The sequence below is a fragment of the Plecotus auritus genome, assembly GCF_963455305.1.
Source record: "Plecotus auritus genome assembly, chromosome: 7".
NCBI lineage: Eukaryota > Metazoa > Chordata > Mammalia > Chiroptera > Vespertilionidae > Plecotus > Plecotus auritus.
The window spans coordinates 168,599,988-168,622,797 of record NC_137774.1 but is presented as its reverse complement, the minus strand read 5'-3'; the positions used below and the strand labels follow the sequence as shown (position 1 = coordinate 168,622,797).

The following is a 22,810-nucleotide window of genomic DNA, read 5'->3' as shown; positions in this document are numbered from 1 at the left end:
GATTGAAACTTCGTGGCCCATGCGCAGAAGTCGGTTTTCGGCTCTCAAAAGAAATTTCAGTCGTTGTACTGTTGATATTTGGCTCTGCTGACTAATGAGTTTGCCGACCACTGCTCTAGGTGAAGGCTTTCTTGCTTTCCTTATTAGGAGTTAATTGCTCATTCCTCCCTGCTCTCTAAGTCTTTTGCATATATCAGTACCCGTCATTGCCTTCATCACCATATGCTTTGTACCGTGGTTATTTCTGTAGCGGTCTACTTGCCTCTCTCTCATTGATTGAATTAGTGAATTCTAGGCCCCACTTTACAGGTGAGAGAATGAGCCCTGAAGAAGTTTAATCACTCGCCCAGGGCCACACATGTAGAATAGCTATGAGTCTGCTAACTTTGTTACGGTATATCTTCTCCTCTGGTGTAACACAGAAAAACCTTTTCTTCTCCTTTACTGCTTAATCAGATTTATTCTAGACATACATACATATGTACACATATATACAAACATCGGTACACATGAACACACACACACACGTGCACATACATATAGCAATCCCTAAATTTAAAGCCAAGCTGTCTTTTCAGGGTCATAGTCAGCTACATGAGGATCAGAATGCAGTTTTGCAGAGACCCATGATTGCTCTGCATGGAAGTTATATTCAGCTCACCAGAAGACGTGAATTGCTGGCTCGCTGCACACAGGCCTGGCGCAGCTGGGCTGGCATCTTCCTAAACTCCTCACCTCCTTCCTGCATTCCTCCCTGCAGCTGTTCTGTCTCCGCCCCAGACGGCGACCCCACCCTTTCTCTGGGCAGATGATCTGGTTTACTGCTCTAGCTGGGGATGTAGGTCAGTAGTTCTCAAACTGGAACATGTGTAAACATCACTCAGAGGGCTTGTTATACCAGTGCCCGGGGCCTTGTCCCCAGGGACTCAAAGTCAGTAGGTCGGGGTGGGGTTCTGACTTCGCTTTTCTAACAGGCTCCTAGGTGGTGCCCGTGCGGTCGGAGGACCACACGCTGGGAACCACAGCTTTAGGCCGTCCTAGGTGACAGGGTGTCTTCTCCAGGAGAGACCTCCCCGGATTTTCATCCTTGCTCTCTCGCTGGGTCAGAATTCAGAGAAGGGCGGGTCTCTTCTCAGGCCCAAGCCTTTCACCACCAGTTTTTGTTTTGTTTTTAAATTACTGTTGGCATTCAATATTGTTTTGTAATAGAGTCAAGTGTACAGCATGGTGCTTAGACAATCACTTAGACAATCATATTATTTACAAAGCGATTCCCCCGTTATTTCATGTGCTCACCTGGCCCCATAATAGTTGTTACAGTATTATTGACTGTATTTCCCATGCTGTACATCCCATGACTGTGTTGTAACTACCCATCTGTACTTCTTAACCCCGTTACCTTTTTGACCAGTCTCCCAGGTCCCCTCCCCTCTGGCAACTACCAGTGTGTTCTCTGTGTCTATGAGTCTGTTTCCGTTTTGCTGTCTCTCCACTAGTTTTTCATCCCACCTCATTTCACTGCTTCAGGACCTTGCTCCAGCCCTTAGCCTGTCTGTCTCTGCATCTCTCATGCAACCATTCCATTGCCTTCATTTCTCTCCTACTTTTCTAACAAAGCTGCTCAGGGTTTCTCTCCTGGGTGTACTATTTAAGATAATAGCTACCTCTAACTAAACAGCAAACAAAATGATTTCCATAGGAACACATGGTAATTTCAGATTCAATTCAGTTGGCTAGGACCTGAGCCCCTGTAATTTAGAAATTGGCTTGCAGACAGCAGAATTAAGAAGCCAAGTTCTATTTTTTTTTTATGCAGGTGAAGGAAAGACTAATGGCATAGCAAAAGAGAATAACCTTGTACGTTTCTGTGTTCCTTGTACATTTCTTTATTTTAATAAGGGGTGGTTCCTGTAGGTATTTAAATAGCACACTTTAAATATTTTCCCCTCTGAGGCATTTAATATTGACCTGCCAGGCAAAGGCCCCCCAGCCCTATATTACGCAGTTGGAGATGGAATAAATGAGGACTCACATAGCTGGTCCTCAAATAACACCATTTTGGTCAATGACATTTGTTATAACTAGATGGACACAACTGATTCCCCGAAGGGTCCACTATCTGGGTGAGTTTGCACACTCTCCCAATATCTGCATGGGTTTCCTCTGGGGACTCCAGTTTCCGTCCACGTTGTGAAGATGTGCACGTTAGGGGAGCAGGCATGTCTAACGGTCCCGGTCTGAGTGAGGGGGGATGTATGAGTGGCCCTGTGGTGGAAGGGTGTCCTGCCAGGGTGGGTCCTGCCTTGCACCCTGAGCTGCCAGGACTGGCTCTGGCCACCCACCACCCTGAACTAGAATCAGTGGGTTGGGAAACAATGATCTTACTTGTGTTTAGTAATCTTTCTCAAGTGTATGCATAGCTCACATTTATTTCAGTGACTTTGAGATGACAAGAAAAGTTTGACTTATATGATTTCACTAATATGTGGGATATGAAAGTAACAAATGAATAAACCAAAAAAGCAAACAAAAACAGACAATAGAATGGTGGTTACCAGAGGAAAGGGGGCGTATGAGGCAGTAAAGGATAAGGGGTCAACTATGTGGTGATGAAAGATGATTTGACTTTGGATAGTGGGCACACAATGTAACATATAGATCATGTATCATAGAAATGTACATTTGAAACTTCTATGATCATATTAACCAATGTTACCCCAATAAATGTAATAAAAATAACTAAATAAATAAAAACTTCATTGGGAAATACAATAAGAAGGACAAGGAGGAAGAGGAGGAGGAAGAAGAGGAGTGAGAGAATTATTATTATTTTGGGGTCTTAATTAGAAGTTCGGTGATGTTTTTGTGACCAGAAATATGCCGTAGGGACCTAACTTTTGCTCATTTCAATTACCCTGTAGTGACATTAGTTGCCTCGTTTGTCCTTTGACTTGAAGTCGCCGTTTCCAAGAACTATCTTGGACAAAAGTGGGGACTGACTTTGAAATGGTTCATATGAACTACTTTCCATTCTAATTACTATTCTCCTTTCTTAAGAACTTTGCTTTGTCTGTTCTTCCCGCAATCACTTACACTTTATTTGCATTCATATCACTTCATTAATCTTGATGACTTATAATGAGTTATAATCTTACCCAATCATGCCAATGTGAGTCATTCCTATCTGTGTTCTTGCTATTAATGCTTTTCCAGTCCAATATTGATATTCTTTAGAATACATAGGAATCAGATAAAACATGGAGGAAGGCATATCAAAGAAATAGAAACTTGTCTGCTTTTTTGTTCATTTAAAAAATGTTTATATTCCTATAACACATGCAACTTTATTTGTTCATACATAACTCTACATTATTTTAAATTATCTGGCAGAAACCTAATGAAACATTGTCTCTTATCTAAGGTGTATATTCTATGAGATCAAAGACCAAATATTTTATTCCTGTTAAACTCTTAATAACAATTTAACAGAGGGCTCTGAGCTTATCAGCGCCAATTGAATGAATGAATGAATGTAGACATGAGCAGAAGAATGTAAGCCTCCAACTTCATCCTTCAAAAGTCTCATTTGTTTTAATTTAAATGACACTCCTTTTTTAAAAAGTTTGTGATGTGATATCGTTCAAGATTTTCCTTTCTCCTCTCTCTGTATGGTTTATAAAAAATACTTAGCTACTATTATTTAATGATTTTTTTTAATCCAGAAGGCGGATTTTAAAACATTATTTTATAAATTTGCAGAAAGCAGTGTTCTACATAATGATATCCTTAATAGGCTCAATGATCCACGGTCCATTTTTTTCTCCTCTTAATATGCTATTACTATTGTGACATTGATCTTCTTCAGAAAATTTCATACAATTAGAATATCATTTTTCATGGTGAATCTCAGCAGTCAGCATTGAATGATTGAACTCTTCTAACATTGCTCCCTAAATGGCCAAAGGGATTCTGGATTCTAAGAACTGTGGGAAGGTTTTTCCACCAAGTGGAGCAGGTTTATCAAATAGAATCTTGTCTTGCATATTTTCAGTGTATCAGTTTAGTGAATGGGAAACATTCTTTTCTATATCTCATAGTTATTAGGCAGTTGATGCTGTTGCTTTTAACGTGAGTCTTGGCAAACAGATTTAGATGGAGGAACGCTCTCCGTTCTGTGTTCATTTTGGACGTCTACTTTAACGTTCTTGTGCCTCAGTTTCCAAATTTGCTAAAGAGCATGCCTAGCTGTCACCATACGGTTCACCAGTGGGATTACAATGGATGGAGATCATGAACCACAACACCAAAATAACACCGTTATGGACCAGATTGCAGAATTGCTACAGATCAACCTAGCATAGTGCCAGATTCCTGAATGTGGTTCCTTGAGGAGAAAAAAAAAAGCATATTTGTTCCTCCCTCTTTCTTTTTGTCCATGACACTCACCAAAACTCCATTTCAACCAAGAGGTGGATGCCATTTATCTGCAATGGAGGGAGATGTACTGAGACAGTTATTCATTCCATCCATCAGCCTGTAGGCAGAACTGTATTAAAACATGAATAAAGACCACTGCCTGTGTGTGTCTTAAAACCCTCCAAACGGGGCTGATACTGGTGGTGATTTTTGTCAGTGGCTCTGCACATTTGCATGTCATGAAACTTTTCGGTCGACATTGAACTTCAATCTCTTTCCAGCTTGTTGTGGTCACAGAGGAACAGTGTTTTGATACACCTCTTCATGTGGTTTTATTTCTGCCCCCCACTGCCCACCCCACATGCATGGCCTACCTGCTGGGCCTGTGCTCTGGCTCCTGCCTTCTCTCCTGCAATGTCACTGAGCCTCGCTTATTTAGTTCCTCATGCAAGGTTGTTCTCTAAATCCCCTATGAACTTCAACTATAGTACTAAACTCCAAAAGCACTAGTGGTGTCACCACTTTTGTTAAACCACTGTGCTAAATTTCTATACTTCCTCAACTAATCCACATAACAGTCTTAAAGAGATTTGTATTCCCCTTTTATACACAAGTAAACAGAGCTCCGGGAAGCAAGTAACACGTTCAAAGTCACCCGGTTAGTAAACGGCTTAGCTGGGATTTGAGCCCAGATCTGCAATTTGAAAGCCCAGCCTTTTAACTACATGCACACAGTTACTGTATTCCTGTCTGCTTATCTTCCTATGTTGTGACACCTTATTTATTCACTTCTCATCTCTCTGTTTTAACTTAATTATTTTTAACTTGGTAGAATTTCAGTGTATTGGTCTTCTGAGTTCTTTAGAGCTTGTGTTATTTTTGAAGACACACCAAATATTTCATTTTTTTTCTGTGCTAGAGATCCATTTGTGTACATATTTTACCTTCCCTCCTAATGTATGTTTCTGGAGGAGAGAAACTCTAAGTGGCTCATGTAGAGACTCCCATGGAGCCAAGTGGTCACCTTCATAAGCACAGCTGACTTTTGGGTAGTGCTCACCATGTACAAAGCATTTGCTTGGATTATTTCAATTAATCCTCACAATAACTCTGTAAAGTGGATTATATGTTAACCCCAAGGTTAAGAAACTTGCCCGAGTTCATCCAGTAACTACTACATGGTAGTTATCCAACACCAAATTCCACATGCTTAACTACCGGACGAATTTCTCAGTGCAGTCCAGAGTTCTACCTACTCCCGTTCCTTGCATTCTTCGACATCTGTCCTCTCTGTCTCCTTTTCCTGTCCTCTCTATTCCTCACTTCTTGCCCCACCAATCACCACCTGCCCGCTCAGTCTTCTTGTCCTTTCCCATTCTTTCTCAACTTGGTTTGCTTTCAGTCCTTTCCCACCTTCTCAGTGGCCCCTCCCAGCTCATGTACCTGGCTCTTTTTATTTTTTAACCTCTTACCTTTCTTTTTTTAAAACAGACTTCAGTCCTGAAAATGGACTCCCTAGCTCTCTTGGCAATGTTTGATCAGAACCGCATAAGATGAGAATTAGCTTGGTGAAAAGAGAAGTGGAATATGGGATTGAAATAACAAAGAGGAATCATTTTGCTTTTTCTGTTAGAAACATAAATGAGTGACTATAGCGTCTTGCTGTCCATAATTTATAAGTAGCTAAATAGAGCATGATTTAAACACACACTCACACGCACATGCATATGCACATACATACACACTTGTTTTACGCACTTATTGCCAGTTTACTAAGCAGCATATTTTTGGCAATGCAGCAACAACAACGCAAGAATTGGACTTGTCATCATACAGCATCGCAGACAGGCTCATCATTTTGTCTCCTTTCATTTGTTCTGTTGTGTAGGGAGTTGCTTTGGAGATCATTGTGTGTTGATATGAATTATCGCTGGAGTTTCATTTGGATGTCTGGGCTCAGGCATTTTGCTTCTCTCTCCAAATTCAGAAGTTATGGCCATTAATCTTTATAAATAAGACTTTTAAAATAGGACAAAGTTATAAAATAAACATTTGAGAGCAGGGTTGGATATGCCCAGCTGAACAAACTGCCCATCTATTTAGCTTTGAACTCTAAACCTCATTTAAATACCCTCCCTTTTTCTCTTTCTAAAGAATAGAAGACAAGGAGAAAAAGAAAAAAAAAATCCTAACAGTTACAGTAGATTCTAAGGGAAAATAAAGCAAGAACATTTTGGTAAGAGATATTCCCACATGGAAAACACAAAAATTGGACAAGTGCTTGCAGCTGACTGGTGTAACTTGGAAGAAGAGTGAAATGAACTTCTGAAGCTAGTGGAAGGGTCTGGATAAGTTTTGATTCCTGAGATGTTCATAGAGATCCAGCATTTACCCCCTGAAACATGGAAATGGCTCCCAGGTCCCTGTGGCTTCTTCCTTTTCCTTCCAGAAGCAGCAGGTTGTATGCGGCCGAGGGTCGTATTTATTCTCAGTAATGGCATCACCATGCAGATTATATTATGAAGACCGTTGCATCTCACTAATTTCTCAACATTGCAGACTACGATTAGGACCCTGGCCTAGCTATCTTGGCAGAGCTGTGCGGTGCGATCGAGTCTACCTGATTGCATTTGCCTTTGTGTCAGCCCGATGGCCTTCATTGGCATCTGCCACTTTGCTGGGCCCAGGACTGCAAATGCAAAATGAAAGGTCAGCAATATCTGCTCAGGAGGCACGTGCTGCACAGATGTAGCTGCCCCTGTGAACAGCGTCCCAGCTATAACCTGGCCCGCGGTGTCCTGCCTGGCCTTTCAGGACTGAACTTCCTGTGACAGATTTGTTCCTTAAAAAAATAATCTTAGCGCTAACTGGTTTGGCTCAGTGGATAGAGCGTCGGCCTGCGGACTGAAGGTTCCCAGGTTCGATTCCGGTCAAGGGCACGTACCTCAGTTGCGGTCTCGATCCCCAGTGGGTGGCCGATTAATGATGTTCCTCTCTTATTGATGTTTCTATCTCTCTATGCCTCTTCCTTCCTCTCTCCCTGAAAATCAGTAAAACTTATTTTAAAATAATAATAATCTTACACATTTTTCTTTTTTCAAAAAATAATACTACTCCCCACCCGCTACCGAAATCAAAGTGGTGATATGCATTGTACCACATTATGTCATTGCACAAACAGAAAAAAATCACAGCCACAAGCTTATCTCCTAAAACATAACTCTTGGCTGTAAACCACAAATATATCATGAGCTTTTCTGCATTTTAAATAATCAGAAAATGCAACTATTGAAGAGAAAGTGAAGATGTTCATTTTTTTAAAAATATTTTTTAATGTTTTTATTGATTTTTAGAGAGAGAGGAAGGGAGACGGAGAGGGAGAGAGGGATAGAAGCATCAATGATGAGAGAGAATCATGGATTGGCTGCCTCCTGCACACTCCATGCTGGGGATCGAGCCCGCAACCTGGGCATGTGCCCTGACCGGGAATGGAACCGTGACCTTTTGTTCATGGGTTGACACTCAACCACTGAGCCACCCCAGCTGGGCGAAGGTGTTAATTTGAAGTAAGCCTGGCACTTAAAGAGAAACACATAAATAACTCTTACTTGGGAAAAGTGGTGGTTCCGTTTTGGACACTGCAGGTGGCAGTGCCAGCTGTGGTCATACCATTTCTAATGCCCGTGGAGGTTGCTTCCAGCCCAGCAAGCTCCCAGCAGCCGCAGCGGGGAGGTCAGCGCTGATGCCCATCTCCGACACGGCCAAGCCAGGTAGCGGACCTCCGCGCGGGCTGTGTCCTGCCAACGCTGGATTATCATGCCTGTGGATCATTCACTTGTGGATTATCTGCAGAAATTTTAATCCCAAACTTCCTTTCTTCTGCTCCCGGCCCTCCCCCTCCGCAGTGGTGTTCTCAGAAAGTGCAGCCTCTTGGAGTGGAACCTCCCCATGAATATTCATCAAGGCTCCTAGAGAACAAGCAGAGGACACTGAGGTGTGAGACACAGGCCTGACTTTAAAGCATTTATTTTCACTTCAGAAACAGAGGCACTGGGTGTAGTGAACCAAACATGGGTTTCCGAGATGGTGGGGCCTGGGTTCAAACCCTGGTTCCATCCTTGGGCCCATCACGGACATTTCCTGAGGCTCCGTTTCCTTTTCTCTGAAATATGGGCCCTAATGCAATGTTCAAGTCCTTCTGAGAATTAGCAATGTCCATACAATCCCTAGGTCACTGCATGGCAGCAGTATTTTCAGAAGGGATATGCCCCTTCGTATAGTCCTACAAGGCAGAGGAGGGAAGTGCCACTGAGAACAGGCCGGAATCCCTGGGCCCTCACAGCGGCTAAATGGAGAGGTCAACCTCCCTGGGGCCAGGCTGCAGCGAAGGCAGGGCCTGGGGCTGCACTTCACTAAGCAGGTGAAGGGAGAAGGCGTTGCAGGCAGCAGGTGGAGGTCATGCCAAAGCGTGAAGACAGGAACACAGGTCGCATTTTCAAGGCAAAAGATTAGGAAGTTCTCCATAAGGTCTGGAGACTGTAGAACAGCAAGCCAGCTTAAAGGTACTCCTGAGAAAAAGCTTTCTAAATGGGGTAACCTAAAAAGACGTTGGATATGCATTCAAATTCAAGACAAGGGAATCAAAAATTCTGTTGCCTGGTTAAAGGTTTTCAGAGTTAAATGGGAATATGGCCAACATTGGGTGACGACTGGCTTAAAAACACAGATAAGCTGCAAGTATGTAAAGGGTGGAGGCATCAAAGTATGTCAGAAATAGTTTAGATCACCACAAATCAAGTAACGGAATGTGTAACAGGAAATCCGAATCCATGCTGTCAGGAAAGAAGTCATATTGTTATGTAGAAATTCCATTATTTGGTACATTGAAGATAAAACGGAAATGGGGTTTTCAAAGGATTGGCCCCTCCTCCTTCCCAGGAGTGGTGGGGACTTTGCAGTGATTCCTTGGGCAGAAAGCAGATTTTGTTGCCAAGCGTGGTAGTGGAGGTGAGGAGATGGAGGACTTAACTGTGTTAAATGAAAGCGATTGCTTAGAATAGAGCCAGCCTTTCTTTGGGATGGAGAAGAAATTCGGTATATCACATTACCAGCAAAAATGTTCTTTCAATGGTAGGTTTAAAAATGTGTTGGTTGTCATATATGTTTTGAAAGACTTCTGCCTAAATATGTAAACATTTGCAAGTCCTGATTTTTAAGAAGCAATGCAAACCTGTTCAATAGAGGCTTGTGTGCCTAAAAATTATTTTTGGTAATTTCATGGATACATAAAATACACAGTTTCAGACCTGTGTACTTGACTTTCTAGGACTCTGGTATCCAATAACTAGTGATTTTGTGGAGGGACCTAACACATAATTAGGAGGATCATACATGATCTATTTCTTATTCATGGGATCCGTATACGGTAATAACAGAAAAGAAAGAAAACTTTTCAGGCCTAGTAATACTTGTAAATTTAGGGCAAAAGAAATGTTTCTGAAGGTACCGCTTTTGTAGACATAGGCCCAATTACGTGTTTTGTGCACATTTTACACAGGTATTAGTCTTGACCTGTTCTCCCACCTTTCATTTGCCCGGACACACCATGATCACATTGGGAAAATACAGCCAAGGTGGATACGTTTTCCTTTTCTTGCCTACACTCCAGCAAGCCCCCGCATCACAATTTCTTGGCTGACGTAGATCCTAGCTGTCTAGAGTAACCAAGTAACATGGTTTTACGTGATCAACATAGGGAAGACTTTGAAGAGACTGACACTGATGTCTTGGAGCAGAAAGGGAATCTTCGGGTTTACTGGGAATATTCGTCACTGCAGCTGAGAATAGGTGCTCCAGTGGATACCTAGTAAATACTGAGCGAGTGCAAGTCCCATAGGACAGGGTATACTTAATCTGCTTATCATGGCCCAACTCCCCGTGGACTCTAGAGCTGGACTATTTTAGAAACTCAAAGGGAGCCCCAGGAAACATCATCACCAAGGTTGCACCTTAAGTCTCTCCGGCAGACATATAACCCTTCTCTTCCCATTGGAACTGTTGGCAACCATACCCTGGCTGGTTGGATGTGTCAGGATGGTCATTTTCAGGGGGAAGGAAGAGGACATCCATAAGTCCTTGCCTCCTCAGTATCCCTCTTGCTGGGTACTAGTGCCTCAACAAGTAACAGAACCTGTTCAGACTCCTAAAATTCAGAAACCAACTCTCATTGATAAAGACTTGTTAGGAGGAAGCTATCTCATGGTTTATTCTGTCTTAAACTCCTCAAATACCATCAAACATGGATGGGTATATATAAAAGTAGCAACATCCAGGAGACACCCCATTTATGTAACAAACCCCGGCTACCCTAACCATCCACTCGGCACGCTGTCTTCTGGAACCTTGCTATGGGGCAGTCACTGATGTCTCTGTGTGCCTTCGAGCACCGCTTACCATGAATAGAGGATAAGAGAGAGAACTCACCGCAGTAAATACAACTGATGTGGAGCAAGCTGATGACATCCGCACCCAGTAGTCTACTAGAGAGTTGCCTCAAAATGTTGGGTTTTTATTTTTGTTCGTTGTCCGTTATAGATGGGTGAACTGCAAGGACGGGATTTGCCTGTATTATAAAAATTCATTAGTTCTTTCTGGTGAGGTGCTTAGCTAGCAGAGCCAAACGTGTAAGTGGTTGGAATTAAGTTCCTGATTTAGCAACCCTCTTAGGTGATGAAAGTGCCCACATCTTGGTGTTTCTCTGTTTTAGTATCTCATCTCACCCAGGCAGTATGACAACCTCTACATTGTATTGTGCCACAGGTATGGAGCTAAGTGACATATCTTCCAATTTTCTTTTTTTAGGGGGATAGATTACGTTGTAAGGTACAGATATTGCTTGAGGTACATGATGCTTTTATAGACAAGCAAGAATGAGAAGGGACAATCATAGCTAGAAGGCACACTCAGGGTACTCCATCTATCTAATACATACTTATAGAATGTTCTGGGGACATTGGGTGTACTGGGAGATGTGCATGCAGAAAAAGAATATAGCAGTAAGCTCCCTTGAGAGGGAGACAGCATGGCTGAAGAGTAGATAAATTTTCTTCCCTGCTCCCAGAGAGATTTATGAATTATTTATTAGCTAATTTTTCCATCAAGATTGTAATCATCTCACCTATTGCTTGTCAGCCTCGTAGTTTTTTATTAATATTATTGCTCTGTTCGTTTACTTATTTTCCTTATGTATGTTACTCATCCTGCATTACTTAAATACAACCCCCCTCCCCCCAGTCACTATCTCTTATTTTTTTTCTGGATGGCATTTCATCACTGCCTTATTACTGTGAGATCAGAAAAAAATGGACTGGCCTCAAAATTAGCCCAACCCAGACCTATGGGATCGTAGATTCGTTTGGGCTAGGGTAGAATGCTGTTTGTACAGGTAACTGAAGCTTGTGTACACATGTTCGATTTCAAGAAGAAACACTTGCAATGGAGAAAGCATGAAAGCCTTGGCTTATAGTAGCTGAATGGAGGTAGGACTCAGGAGTCTGACAGGCATGTAGCTCTATACGTCTTCATTATACAGGAGATTATGTTGAGTATTTTATCTCTTGAAACAGATTAGTTTTAGAGCCATCATCACAAGCCAATCTTTTCTGGGCTTGCCTTCACTGTCTGCATAGACCCACCCTTGGCTCTATTGGCCAAGTCACCGGTAATTCTACTTCTAGGACTTCTCCTTTGTGAATGTCCCTCTTTTTATTTAAAAAGAAAAGAAAAAGCTCCCTGTATCTGGCCAGCTCTGATTTAGCCCTTGGTGAGGAGTTGTTATAGATTGAGAGGGTGCCAGGCTGCTGCTATGATTCATCTCTTCTCTTGTCAAGACCAGTTGAGGCAATGCTGTCGGAAACCTCCCCGAGTTGTGAAGAGGTACTTTGTATCAGAAGGGGAAGCATGAGCACAAAACTAATTAGGCTCTCTAAGCAAAGAGAATTAGTCGTTCTTGATTAGTGAATAATTCCTGCAATTTAAGGTCAAGAGTATTGTCAACCAATTCAGTATACCAAGCTCCTTCATCATTCCAAGGACTTGTTCTTTCTTTGAAGATCATTTAGCAAACCAGAACTATTATTTTCTTAAAACTCTTGTTGAAGACCTAATGACTTCATTAGGTCTTCATTATACAGCTGCATGCCTGTACCTAATGTATATTGGATACATCTCCATGGAGACACAGACCTGGAGCTATGCCTGATCTTGGGACACCAAATGGAAAGTCATGCATTGCATTGTGGGAGTCTAGTTTCTGGAAGTTGAGGCAGTATTATTTGGCCTGTGAAATTTGTAAGTCCCAGGTATGCTTTGTCTGACATATGATTACAGTTGTTGAAGGACAGATTGCCTTCCAGACAATTGGCACCCCTGGATGGTTGAATACCCAGAGTTAGCAGTGCCCTGGAAGAAAACTCATTTACTCTCATCTGTTTCCATCCCATCATTTTCATCCACAATTTATCCCCTTAGTTGAAACATTGATCCCAGTGTGGAGCATATTACTTTTCAGATTCCATTTTATTCAATACTAGAGGCCTGGTGCACGAATTTCATGCATGGGTAGGGTCCCTAGGCCTGACCAGTGATTGTGCCGGCTGGGGCCTCCCTTCCCGGCTGCCAGCTGGGGCCTTCCTTTGTCTCCCGGTCGAACCCCTGCAGGGACACTTTGCATATTAGCCATATATATATATATATATATATATATATATATATACACACACACACACACACACACACACACACACACATACATACATACTAGTGACCTGGTGCACAAAATTCATGCACATTAAAAGGGGGACCCAGAGTCAAGTCCCTGCCCACCCACATGCACCTCAAAATCATGTGAGACCCAGACCCAGCCACCTCCCCCCACCATTGGGCTAGATCCAGACCCAGCCAATCTCACCCTTGTCAAGCCCCGCTGGGCAGGGGGCATAGCCTCAGGTCCCCTGGCCTGGCACCAGGATGGGGAGCGTGGCCTGAGGTCCCCCAGATGGGGCAGGGGGGAGTGCCTTGAGGTCCCCCATCAAGCCCTGCCAGGTGGGGTACACGGCCTGAGGTCCCCTGTCAAGCCCTGCTGGGTGGGGGGCGCAGCCTGAGGTCCCCTGTCAAGCCCTGCTGGATGGGGGCGCGCAGCCTGAGGTCCCCTGTCAAGCCCCACGGGGGCGTGGGAGAGCGTAGCCTCAGGTCCCTGCTGATTGCTCATTAAGGCTCCTTAAGGGAAACTTGGCCTCAGTTGTGGGTGCAGCCATCTTTGTGGTGGAGTGATGGTCAATTAGCATATTCCCTCTTTATTAGATAGTATATAGATGGTCTCTTCCCAGCTTCACTAATTTCACCTTGTTTCTTTGTCTTGCTAAAGACCCAGAGCTCTGTGGCTCAGTGGTAACATTTCAAAGAAGCCTTCACTAGACTAGAAATGAGTAATTTATCGGGTTTAGTGTTCTGGCTGGCTTTCAAGAGCATATATCTTTAGTTTTATCTATTGGACTAGATTATGGATCTTCATAGGAATGTGAATTCAAATTCCTCAATTTGAAGATAACATTGTCGAGGTCCACAGTAGTTAAGTGGCCTTCTAAAGTTACTCAGCAGATGGGTTGTAGGGCTGGGACTGAAACCTAGGTCTCTGGGGACAGTCCCTTGAACGAGACACCATGTGGCCTTTCATGCTCTCATGTGTGTAGTTGCTCCCTATTCCCCTTCACTGAGGACTTCCTTTCCTCCTCCAGTCCTGAGATCTATGGGGGTGATTTTCATCCTCCTCGTGCTTTCTGCCCTGAACTTGTCAGAGCAGGATTAGGTATGGCCAGGGGGTAACAGAGGTTATGCCTCATTGGTCTGTGAGCGCTTTCCTGCTATTCAAGAAACTTGTTCCTGGGGAATTAATTGCAGATTATCCCAGCATCTCCAAGGCTTATCTTTCAGGAATGAGAGCACTTCCCTTCCATACTTGCATTCCATTTAAACTTTCGCTTTAAAATATGTGCTGAGGAGAAACCAAGATGGCGGCATAGGTAAGCACCTAAACTGCTGCCTCGCACAACAATTTCAAAACTACAACTAAAAGACAGAACGGACACCATCCAGAACCACAGGAAAGCTGGCTGAGTGAAAATTCTACAACTAGAAGGAAAGAGAAAAGCTCACAGAGAATTGGAGGTACGGCAAAGGGTCTTTGTGCGCGCAGAGAGGAAGGGCGGCTGAGAGCCTGGCTGACTTTCTCTGGCGGAAGGGGGAAGGAAGCCCCCTACCACACTGAACCCCAGTTCTGACTGCACTGAACCCCAGTTCCAGGCGAGCCCCTGGGGACCCACACTCTTGTGTGGACTCTCGGGCGGAGACTCGGGAGCCGGGGAAGGCAGAAGTCTGAAGGTGCGCGCGTGCGCGCAAGGGCAAGGCTGATGGGAAGCCAAGACTGTCTGCTCCGCCCTGAGACTCCACCCCATCCAAGCTGAGCACAGAGGCTATTGCAATTTGGCAAGTCTAATCCTATAAGGCTGTCTCCAGCACCGAACTTCTCCCAGCGTAGACACAGCTGATCCTTACAGACAACTGGCCTGGAGGTCAATTCCTCCCAGTGATACCAACAACAATCAAGACTTAATTACAACAAGGCTGTACACACAGTCCACAAAGGGGTGCAACAAGAGTGTCCACCTCAGGTTAACTGGGGGGCCGACCCACTGGGCCATATAGGAAACCTAGCACACAAATCTACCCTACCAACTCAGGGAAGCAGTGAAAATGCGGCATCAAAGAAACAGATTACAAACAAAAGAAATGGAGGAAAACAAACGACTGGATATAGAATTCAAAACCATGGTTATAAGACTTTTCAAGAATATTCTAGAAAAGGCCGATAAATATAACGAGACCCTCGAAGATATGAAAAAGGACCAACTAGAAATTAAACATACACTGACTGAAATAAAAAATATTATACAGAGACCCAAAAACAGACTAGAGGAACACAAGAATCAAGTCAAAGAATTGAAATACAAAGAAGCAAAAAACACTCAACTGAAAAAGCAAAAAGAAAAAAAAAAATCCAAAAAGTTGAAGATAGTGTAAGAAGACTCTGGGACAACTTCAAGAGTACCAACGTCAGAATTATGGGGGTGCCAGAAGAAGAGAGAGAGCAAGATACTGAAAACCTATTGGAAGAAATAATGACAGAAAACTTCCCCCACCTGGTGAAAGAAATAGACTTACAAGTCCAGGAAGCGCACAGAACCCCAAACAGAAGGAACCCAAAGAGGACCACACCAAGACACATCATAATTAAAATGCCAAGAGCAAAAGACAAAGAGAGAATATTAAAAGCAGCAAGAGAAAAACAGTTAATTACCTACAAGGGAGCACCCATACGACTGTCAGCTGATTTCTCAACAGAAACTATGCAGGCCAGACGGGAGTGGCAAGAAATTTTCAATGTGATGAATAGCAAGAACCTACAACCAAGATTACTCTACCCAGCAAAGCTATCATTCAGAATAGAAGGGCAGATAAAGAGCTTCACAGATAAGAAAAAGCTAAAGGAGTTCATCACCACCAAACCAGTATTATATGAAATGCTGAAAGGTATTCTTAAAGAAGAAGAAGAAGAAAAAAGTAAAGAGAAAAATTATGAACAACAAATACATATCTATCAACAAGTGAACCTAAAAATCAAGTGAATTAAAAACCTGAGGAACAGAATAATCTGGTGAATATAATAGAATCAGGGGCATAGAAAGGGAGTGGACTGATAATTCTCAGGGGGAAAGGGGTATGGGGGGTTCAGGAAGAGACTGGATAAAAATCATACACCTATGGATGAGGACAGTGGGGGGGAGGTAAGGGCAGAAGGTGGGGTGGGAACCGGGTGGAGGGGAGCTATGGGGGGAAAAAGGAGAAACAATTGTAATAATCTGAATAAAGATTTCTTAAAAAAAAAAAGATATTAAAAAAAATAATAATAATAATAAAATTAAAATAAAATAAAATATGTGCTGAAAGAGGATACACATGTAGATGAAATACTGACAAATAGGGAATCTCCTCCTTGCCTGAAGCCTTGTTCCTAAACCCTAGCGTGTCTCTCTTTCACACTTCTATAAAACTCTTATTATATAATTTTTTTCAATGGATACAAAAGTAAGCAGAAGAGAATCATGAGTCCTCAAACACCTATCACACAGCTTCAGTAGTAATCAAGTCATGGCCAATTTTGTGTCATTTCTGCCACACCCAATTTCTTCCTCCCATACTATTTGGAAGCAAATCCCAGACATCATTTTATTATATTCATTCATTTTCTCTGTTGGTTTCACAATAAATCTCTAAAAGATAAGTGCTTTAGAGGTACATTCATACTATCATTATATGAAAAAATAAATCTTTAAATCATTCAGATGGTGTTCAAATTACAGTTGTCTCATAAATTGTCATAATTTGTTTTTCAGTTTGTTTGTTTTTAAATCTGACTCTAAATAATGTCCACACATTGAAAGTGGTTATAAGTCTTTTAAGTCTCTTAATCTGTAGGTTCAAAATCAATCACTGTCTCTCTGCCATCTAGTCATTGAAAATACCGAGTTGTTTATCCTGGAGCGTTTGCTACAGTCTGGATTTTGCTGGGTGCTTACCCAGGGTATCCTTTCACATCTTTCCCTGGCCTCTTTATTTCCTATAAATTGGCAAATGTATCTGAAAGCCAAATTAAATCGTTTTCTTGAGAAAATGAAAAAAATAGCTTCTGAGATACACAGTGAGGTGCCCTGTCAGTGCTGTGGAGGAGGAAGACTGTGAACTCAGGATAATGTGGAGGCTGGGAGCACAGACTATCTGGGTTCTAGTTCCAGTTCTGTCACTAGTTAGCTGTGTACCCTGGAAAAATTACTTGGCCTCTCTGTGCTTCAGTTGTCTCATCTGTTCCATGAGAACATAATATGACCTACTGCACCTATTGAGGATCAAAAGGATCAACGTATATGTATATAATGTACTTAGAACACTGGCATGAGGTGAGTCCTTCAGAAGTGTTGGCTGTTACTTATGAAAGAAAGGAGTTCAGGGTAAGAAGAAGAGTAGAAACAAAGTCCATTTGTGGGAGACAATAGCAGAGCCACAGAATAGCCGAAAGACCAGCCTTCCTGACGGTGCTCGGCCTCCTGACCCTCCTCTGGCTCTGATTTTCTCCAGTGCGTTCTCTCTCTCTCTTTTGTTCATCTCCCTCCATGTGCCTCCCACATAAATCATTTTCATCATATGAACACTTGCATATGAGTAAGGAAGAAAGCAAAGCAGTGAGGCCAGTGCCAAGTAGTACTGGGGCCAGAGGGAGGAGCCTCAGATGTCTGGAGGACATCTGTTTGGACCGTATGTTCTGCTACTGCCCCAAGCTCCTTTCTCTGCCTCTTGTTCTACTTTTGTGCTTAAAGGTTTAAAGGCTGGAATTCTTATTGGTGTTACCCATTCATTCCTAATAGTTATCTTGACCTTCATGTGGAACCCCTGTGCTATAGTCTACAGATGATTTTATTCACTGCCTTGCTTATCACAATTTGCATTTATCTTTGAACATTTGAGTCTTTGGCTTCGTATGATAAGCACTGTTTCAAATGTAGGGATGCCTGTCTCTCCCATTTCATGTTTTTCTCTGTTGGTTTTCATTTGGAGCCCTCTGGTTTGTTTTCATGGTAATAATTAATGGTGAGAGAGTGTAGTGTATGATCAAATGTTTCTTGTTTGCTTTTGTATAGCATAGTCCCAACCCCCTTTAAAGCAGAGATTGCCAAACTAGGGCACCTGCTTTGTAAATGCAATTTAATTGAAACGCAGCCATGCCCATTCCTTTCGGTGTTATCAGTGTTCCCAATGGCTGCTTTCTCACTTCCAGAGCGGGAGTTGGGACAGAGACTCTAATGGACCACAAAGCCTAAAGGTATTTACACTCTGGCCCTTTATAGTGAAAGTTGGCTGATGTCTGTTCTAAAGAGAAGGAAGTTAGCAGACTCACTTGGTGCCAAAGAACTGCGGGCTAGGTAAGAGAAATTGTGGAAGTCTATGATTTCCTTGAAAAATACAAAACATTAGAAAAGAGTCACCTGTTCGCAGGTGATTTGCATGCACGTAGGAATCAAAACCACGTGTGTGCTCATAGACTGGGGAAAAGAAAGGCCCTTGTGTCAGATCCGCAGGCCCTGGAGTTGTGCGAAGGATGGCTCTCCCTCTTGGCTTTTCCATTTTGCCGCATTTCCCTGGAGGTTGACTGTCTTGAGCTGTCAGGGCATTTGAGATCCTTCCTGATGCTTGCTTTGTTTCAGATATTCTTGAGCTCCCTACTGAGCACAGCCACCCATTCTCTCTGCTTCAGCCCGCACGGCCCAGTCTGCTCCTTACCTGGACCTCCTGCTGCTCTCCTTGAAGGGACTCTCTTTCCTTTGCGATTTTCAGCTGGTGTGCGGCAAGACTTTTTTAAACAAGCAATACCTGACTTCTTAGTCAGGGCCATTGACCTCTTTACCCCCCTACCTTGTCAAATTAAAAAATGACAACAGCCAACATAACAGTAGCCTTCAGGTGTGAATGAATCAAAATTATGCTTAATTTTTTTTTGTCAGATCGGCAAAACATGTATTTTTGGTGTGCTGCAGAATTTTAGTAATTAGTTCATGGGTGCCATGCGATGAAAATGGCTGAAAATCGCTGGCCTAGGGCCTTGTTTTCTCAATAATTTGACACCAAGTCGAAAAACACTTTAGACAGAGCCCTGCTTCGCTTATTAGTAAGCAGCAGTGAGTCTGGCTTGATTTCTCCTAAAGTCTGGAGATCTGATTGGAAAGGAGAAAGGAATGATTTATTTTTGATTTGGAAACTGATTTTTATCAGCCATTCTGAGGCAGTTTAGCAGATATTATCTCATTTAAATCCCCTTAAGAACCCTGCAAAGGAGATAAGAACATACTTCAGGAAACAGACTCCGGAAAATTAAATAAATTGCAAAGTTGCCATTGTAGTATAAGTATTGTAGTCTCCATAACAGCAAGTGTCTCGAGCTTCTTCGAGCTTTCTCTTCATTTCATAATCCTTACTACACTGCCCTCTTTCTTGTGCCCGAGAAACAGCTGCAAGGGATCCAGGCACATGCTTCCAGGCCAGAAGGAGAAGGGTAGAGGGCAAAAGGTAAACAGTTACCCAGCCAAGTTTATCTCTTCAATGTTCTACTTGGTGACCAGGGTACATATTGTTAATCAACATCATAGGGTCATCCCTTTCTGCAAGGGAATATGGAGAATGTGGGCTTTCTGTTGGTTTGTTTTAAGGTAGGCACAATGCCACCCCCATAAAAATGTGTTCTGTAGGAACAGAGTAGGGCAGAACTGTTACTAACTAGACAATGTAGGGTCTGCTCCAAGAGGTCCTTCTGGTCCATGGAAAGATTGGAAATCTCTGGTCTAAACTCTTATGGATCTTGCTTTTTCCCATGTGATAGAATAAAGGTTAGTATACCTCTCTGATCTCCTGGTACAGGGCAAAGAATGACTTCCTTAGGGCTCCCATGGTAAAACAGGGCCCATGCCAGGGAGGAGCGGCCGCTGCTGCCTGGCCTCAGTCCAGTGTGGAGAAGGGGGAGGACGCCCATGTCTCCGAGCTGGGTATTGCCAACAGGTGTCTCGTAGACCAGCCAGCACTCCCTTCGGTGGGGAAGGCCCCTGGGAACTACTGGGTCGCATTAGCTTGGCAGAGACAAATGTAGCACCTACAGAGCCCTAGCAGGTAAGGAAATGGCCTGACACCTACCAGTTGACTACTGTTGAGTCAGCAGCCACTTTTCTCTCTTAGTTGCCATCCCTTGTGGCTCTTCGTTGGTTGCCCAAAAGCTCCAGGCCTGGGTGAGGCCTATGAGGTGTAAGAGGTTTTCACCTTGATAAAGAAGTTCTCTAAGTGTCTGAGTTATCAGACCCTGAATCCTCGCCCCATACCTGACTACCCACAGCAAAGTTGTGTATGGTTGCTTTCCTTTTCTTTTCTTGTCTTTTTTTTTTGCTGCCAGGCATAGAGCCTCAAGAGAACAGTGTGTCCTAAGAAAAACAAGAGTTTCAACCTGCAAAGAAAACAGCCCACCCTGTTTGGTCACCTGAGAGAATCAATCAGCTCAGGAGGGCTGGACTGGCTTTCTGTTGCTCTGCAAAGGGGCTGAAACTTAGTTGAAGCACCGTGACTAGACCCTGTTTTAGAGGAAAAGGGAGGGGATTTTAAAACAAAATGCCAGAAGTGTAATAGAGTTCAGAGGTCACAAACTCAGAGAGCCTATAGCATCTTGGCAGGTAACATACATGTGTGCCATGAGCCAGCTACATGCAGGCCAGTATGTGGCCCTTCTGGAGAAAGTGTGGCCAGAGAGGAATGCTGGTTCGAACCTTACCCTTCCTTCCTTCCTTCCTTCCTTCCTTCCTTCCTTCCTTCCTTCCTTCCTTCCTTCCTTCCTTCCTTCTTTCCTTCCTTCCTTCTTTCCTTTCTTCCTCCCTCCCTCCTCCCCTCCCTCCCTTCCTCCCTTCCTATTTCCCTCCCTCTTTTCTTCCCTTTTTCCTTCCTTTCTGTCCTCCCTCCCTTCCTTCATCCCTCCTCTCTCTAGACCTGGGCTTCTCAGTCTTGGCACTATAGACATTTGGGGTCAGACTATTCTCTGTTGTGAGGACAGCCCTTCACACTGTAGGGTGTTTAGCAGCATCCCTGGTCTTTACCCACTGGATGACCAGTAACACACCTTCCCAACTTGTGGCAACCGAAAGTTAACCCTGACCTCGCCAAATGCCACCAGGGGAGAAAAGTCTTTCTGGTTGAGAACCACTGCTCTAGGCTAAGAAAAGCAGCCAGATTTGTAAACGCAACGGTGGGGGGAGGGGCCATGACAAAAAAAAAGGCCCTAAAGATGGGCAAGTTCTGAAAATAAACTCTTCTGCAAGCTATACTGATGAAGCACTTAGAGAAAGATCTGGAAGCACCATGGGTGATGTCGCTAAGCTCAGCAGCTTTTCCACGTATCGTGTTAACTGCTGTGATGATAGGTCTCATCCAGATCATGCTCAAAGCATTCGTCCGCACTTCTGAGAAGGTACGCTGCTCGTCCACCGGCGCTTGTACATGAAAACTTAGCAGCCGGAAGTAAGGGATTCATAAAACAGGGACCAGAGCTTCAAGCCCATGTCTCATGTTTTATAGGATAAGACGCTGAGGTCTAGGGACTCTGTGTTGTAGCACAGTTTTTCATGATAAAGCCTCAGTGAGTCAGACACTATCCTGGAATTTTCAACAGAATGATTATTGAGTAAAATGTTAAAACTATACTCTTAGGGCAGTTTCTGAGATTTTTAGAGATGTTTTACAAATATATGCAGTGTTCTCTTCTCTCTGGTGTCAGTTACTGATCTAAAGGAGAAAGAGGAAGGCAGCAAATGATTGGACTCAGATGGGGCTCAAGTGGAAGTGAGCACATCACGGAGAGAAGGTACAACATGTTCTGGTATGTGCATGCTCTGATTACAAGGTGTGCTCCTGAGGCCTGGTGTGGTGCCTCAGCTCTGTCTAACTTTAGTTGTGACTGCCAGGGTCATTCTTCGCCCGCCATGTTCCAAATTTTCCCTGTGCCCAAACTTCTGAGTAATAAGAGGAAAGCTTCCCACTGTGGCATGGTATGAGCTCACTGAAAGACGTCAGGAAATGCCTTTGACCTTGTTTTGGATTTGAGAGTGATGGAAGATATCGGAAACTTATAAATGTTCCAACAGGAAGTTTATTAGAACTCAGAACAGCAAGCCTGTCTGTGCTTCAAGGGGGTGGGAGGATAGAAAGGGGAGAGCTGTGGGGAAGCATTAAGGACACATTAAATGTATACCCTGAATGTGTACACAACTCTGATTGGGTAGACCATAAAATTGGATTATGTGTTCACATGTCTCTTACGTGGTTTGTAAATATGAGACCTAGGCCTTGTTAGGCATCATGGTCTTTTGTTTTAGCTGAGTTGTGACGAACTTGGGATTGTCTTTTGGAGTTATCTTGCGAAGCAATAGTTTGTATACATTTCTCAGGTTAATGTTACTAATCTGGTTTGGGAAGTAACACAACCAGATTGAGGCTGACTGTGGGCCCTGGTCCAATTCAGCAGATCCAGTGCCCAATTTTTAATGGGAAGAGAGGGTGCTGGGCCAGGCAGGAGGGAAGAAGGGGGTCAGCTTCTAAAAAGAAATAGGTCAATAACTCGTGTCACCTGCCTTCACATCCCTCAATTGACCCTCCTGCCTCAGTCCTCGGTACGAGGGGCCCTGTGTTCTCCCGAAGGCTG

At 43.4% G+C, this 22,810-nt stretch overlaps 1 protein-coding gene across 5 annotated transcripts in view; it reads left to right on the top strand.

Moving 5' to 3' along the window:
• GHR (growth hormone receptor) overlaps nucleotides 1–22,810 on the top strand; it is a 209,665-nt gene that overhangs the window by 27,303 nt on the left and 159,552 nt on the right. Inside the window, exons 1-2 of one of the 5 annotated variants that reach the window (XM_080681984.1) lie at nucleotides 19,836–19,964; nucleotides 21,887–21,973. The exons of 3 other annotated variants lie outside the window; for them this stretch is intronic. The gene's annotated coding sequence lies outside the window, so the exon portion shown is untranslated. Of the gene's footprint in view, nucleotides 1–19,835; nucleotides 19,965–21,886; nucleotides 21,974–22,810 lie in introns of those variants that run through there. One more of the 5 variants, XM_080681983.1, reaches the window with a different exon arrangement.